The sequence below is a fragment of the Melozone crissalis genome, unplaced genomic scaffold (assembly GCF_028551555.1).
Source record: "Melozone crissalis strain CALT ecotype California unplaced genomic scaffold, PUWL_Pcris_2 ptg000170l_1, whole genome shotgun sequence".
NCBI classification, from domain to species: Eukaryota; Metazoa; Chordata; class Aves; order Passeriformes; family Passerellidae; genus Melozone; species Melozone crissalis.
Genome location: NW_026535938.1, coordinates 1 through 4,171, shown reverse-complemented (window position 1 = coordinate 4,171; position 4,171 = coordinate 1). Strand labels below are relative to the sequence as shown.

The 4,171-nt window shown below is 69.6% G+C and overlaps 1 long non-coding RNA gene across 1 annotated transcript; it reads left to right on the top strand.

Annotated features, from left to right (window-relative positions):
* Positions 1-1,594: 1,594 nt before the first annotated feature.
* LOC128948890 (uncharacterized) lies at positions 1,595-4,044 on the top strand. The gene is made up of 3 exons (XR_008484166.1): positions 1,595-1,628; positions 3,170-3,265; positions 4,020-4,044. It is a non-coding gene; the product is annotated as an uncharacterized LOC128948890 (long non-coding RNA).
* Positions 4,045-4,171: the final 127 nt, after the last annotated feature.

The following is a 4,171-nucleotide window of genomic DNA, read 5'->3' as shown; positions in this document are numbered from 1 at the left end:
TCTGAATTTGGGGGACTCTGGATTTTTGGGGGCTCTGATTTTTGGGGTCTGTGAATTTTGGGGTCTCACAATTTTGGGGTCTCAGATTTTGTGTTCTCCGAATTTTGGGCTCTCTGAACTTTGGGATCTCAGAATTTTGGGTTCCCTGAATTTTGGGTTACCTGAATTTTGTGTTCTCCCAATTTTGGGATCTCAGAATTTTGGGTTCCCTGAATTTTGGGTTACCTGAATTTTGTGTTCTCCCAGTTTTGGGCTCTCAGAATTTTGGGTTCCCTGGATTTTTGGGCTCTGTGATTTTTGGGGTCCCCGCCCCCCGTGTCCCCCCCCTCCCCCCCCGCCCCCTCGGTTCCCACGCTCCCGGGGTGTGTCTGCCGCCCCTCCCCCCGCCCCCGCGCGCGCGTGTCCCGACACGTGCGCGACCCCGCCCGCCGCGCGCACGCGCACGGGGGGGGGGGGGGGGGCGCGCGCGCGGGACGGACGGACGGACGCGGGGACGCGCGCGCGTGGACGTGAGCGAGCGCGGGGGGAGGGGAACGGGGGGGGGGGCACAGAACCGGGATTGGGGGGGGGGGGGTCCGGGAGGGGGGGAGGGGAACGGGGGGAGGGGACACGCGCGGTGGGGGGAGGGGACACGCGTGGGGCGCGACACGCGCGGGGAGGCCCCGCCCCCTCCCCTCCCCCCCCCCGTGCCCCAGTTCCGAGCGCCGCCATTGGCCGAGCCCCCGAGGGGGGAGGGGACACGGGGGGGGGACACCGAGGAGGGGGGGGGGGGACACGGGCAGGGGGGGGGACACGCAGGGACAGCCCCGCAGGGCCGCGCGCGACAGCGGCCGGGGGGGCCCGCAGGTAACGGAGACCCCCCCCAAATAACGCAGAGAGGGGGGCTGGGGATTGGGGTCTGGGGGGTTTGGGGGATTTGGGGTTTGGGGGGTCTGGGGTCTTTGGGGTCTGGAGGATTTCGGGTTTGGGATTTTCGGCGTTTGGGGTTTGGGGTTTGCGGTTTGGGATTTTCGGGATTTCGGGTTTGGGGGGGTTGCGATTTGGGGGATTTGGGGTTTGGAATTTGGGGTCTTTGGGGGTTTGGGGCCTTTGGGGTTTGGGGGTCCAGGCCCTCGGGGGGGGGGGGGGGTCCCGAGGAGCTCAGCCCCCCCCCCCCCCCCCCCAACGCCTCCATCCTCCGGTGCGGGGACCCCCGGGAGGGACCCGGGAACGCGCGGGGGCGGCGGGAGGGGGTCCCGGGGGGTCCCGGGGGGGTTCTGAGGGTCCTGAGGGGGTCCCGGGGGGTCCCGGAGGGGTTCTGAGGGTCCCGGGGGGGTTCTGAGGGTCCTGAGGGGGTCCCGGGGGGTCCCGGTGTCCCGCAGCTCCCCCAGCGCCCCCCCCGCATCCCCCGGTGCGGGCCGGGGACCCCGCGGAGGAACCGGGACCGGAACGGGGTGGGGGGGGGGTCCGGGGGGGGGTCCCTGGGGGCCGTTCCGGGGGTCCCGCGCCCCCCGTGACCCCCCCCCCGGCGCAGGGCGATGCTGCGGGCCCCGGGGCCGCCGCTGGGGCCGCCCCCCGGCCGCCTCCTCCTGCCCGACGCCGCCGCCGCCGCCGCCGCCGCGCTCCGGCTGCTGCCGCCGCTGCCCGCGGTGAGCGGGGCCGGGAACCGGGGAAAGAACCGGGGGAGAACCGGGGAGCGGAGCGGGCCCGGGGCCGCGGAGGGACGGGGGAAAGCGGGGGGAAGCGGGGGGAACCGGGACCGGCGGGGCCGGGGGAGATGCGGGGCTGAGCCCGGCCGCGGTTCGGGGGGCGCCGGTACCGGAGGGTTCGGGGGTGCCGGTGCTCGGGATTGGGGAAGGGGTCCCGAGGAGGTCCCGGGAGGGTCCCGGGGGTGTTTAGGGGGTCCCGGGGCTGTTTCGGGGGTCCCGGCCCGGGGGGGTTTCGGGGATCTCGGTACCGGAGGGTTCGGGGGTGCCGGTGCTCGGGATTGGGGGAGGGGGTCCCGGGAGGGTCCCGGACAGGGCTGGGGGGGTCCCGGGGGTGTTTTGGGGGTCCCGGGGGTGTTTTGGGGGTCCCGGCCCGGGGGGGTTCGGGGATTTCGGTACCGAAAGGTTCGGGGGTGCCGGTGCTCGAAATGGGGAGGGGTCCCGAGAAGGTTCCGAGGGGGTCCCGGGGGTGTTTTGGGGGTCTTGGGGGGCTGTTTCGGGGGTCCCGGGCCCGGGGGGTTCGGGGGTCCCGGTGCTCGGGATTAGGGGGGGGGGGGGTCCCGAGGAGGTCCCGGGGTGTTCCTGGGGGTGTTTTTGGGGGGTCCCGGGGCTGATTTTGGGGGTCCCGGGCCCGGGGGGGGTTCCGGGGGTTTCGCTCCCGTGGCCGCGAGGGGCGCGCGGGGTCCGGGGGGGGTGGGGTGGGGGGGACACGGAGCGGCCCCGCCCCCTCCCGGCCGCCGTACCGGGACCCCCCCCGCCCCCCCCCGTTCCACCCCCCCCACCCCGAACCGGCGGTCCCGGACCCCCAAAACCCCACCGGGACCCCCAAAATGCCCCGGGACCCCCAAAACCCCACCGGGACCCCCAAAATCACCCCCGGGACCCCCAAAACCTCTCGGGGGGGATCCCGGGACCCCCAAAATCACCCGGGGAGGATCCCGGGACCCCCAAATTCCCCCCAGCCGGGGGTGGGGGCGGTCCCGGTTCCCTCCCGGTCCCTCCCGGTCCCCCGGGCTTGGGCAGGGCGGGATTCCTGAGGCGCTACGGAACGGGAACGGGAACGGAAAGGGGGGTGCTGATTTTTGGGGGTGTTTTGGGTTTTTTGGGGGGGTTATTTTGGGATTATTTTGGTTATTTTGGTTATTTTGGGGTGCTGACCCCCCCCCGTGCCCCCCCCCAGATGGAAGCCGTGCCCAAGGGGGGGCTGGGGGCGGTTTTGGGGGTTTGGGGAGGATATTTTGGGTTATTTTGGGTTATTTTGGGTTATTTTGGGGTTATTTTGGTTATTTTGGGGTGCTGACCCCCCCTCTGTGCCCCCCCCCCAGATGGAGGCCCTGCCCAAGGGGGGGCTGGGGGCGGTTTTAGGGGTGTTTTGGGGAGGATATTTTGGGTTATTTTGGGGGGATATTTTGGGTTTATTTTGGGGTTATTTTGGTTTTTTGGGTGATTTTGGGGTGCTGACCCCCCCCCGTGCCCCCCCCCAGATGGAGGCCCTGCCCAAGGGGGGGCTGGGGGCTCTGGCCAAGCCCCGGCGCCCGGTGATCGCCTGCAGCGTCTGCCAGATCCGCTTCAACTCCGAGGTGGGACCCCCGGGACCCCCCCCAGAACCCGGGACCACCCCCCAAAAACCAGGGACAGACCCCTGGGACCCCCCCCAAAAACTGGGACCCCCCCCCAAAATCTGGGACCACCCCCAAAAACCCGGGACCATCCCCAAAAAACCCGGGATAGATCCCTGGGATCCCCCCCAAAATCTGGGACCACCCCCCAAAAACCAGGGACAGACCCCTGGGATCCCTCCCAAAATCAAGGACCCTCCCCGAAAACCCAGGAAAGACCCCTGAGACCCCCCCAGATCTGGGAGAGACCCTCGGGACCCCCCAGTGCTGAGCGCTGGCACTTGGGGGTCCCCAGGGTGTCCCCAAGGGGTGACAGTGACCGGGGTGTGCCCGGGGGTGTCACAGTGTCCCAAAGGTGTGGCAGTGTCCCAAAGGTGTGGCAGTGTCCTGGGCTGTGTCCCAGGGCTGTCCCCTTGTCCCAGGGGTGTCACTCTGTCCCCACACTGTCCCGGGGCAGTGTCACTGTCCCCATGTCCCGGCGGTGTCACTCTGTCCCTGCGCTGTCCCCAGGCTCTGTGTGTCACTGTCCCAGGGGTGTCACACTGTCCCCACGCTGTCCCCATGTCCCAGGCCTGTGACACTGTCCCCATGTCCCGGCAGTGTCACTCTGTCCCTGGGCTGTGTCACACTGTCCCCACACTGTCCCCATGCTGTCCCCAGGCTGTGTCACAGTGTCACAGTGTCACAGTGTCCCTGTCCCTGTCCCTGTCCCCAGAGCCAGGCCGCCGCTCACTACCAGGGCAATGGGGCTGTGTCACACTGTCCCAGGCTGTGTCACACTGTCCCTGTCACTGTCCCCATGCTGTCATTGTCCCCACATTGTCCCCATGTCCCCAGAGCCAGGCTGCCACTCACTACCAGGGCAAT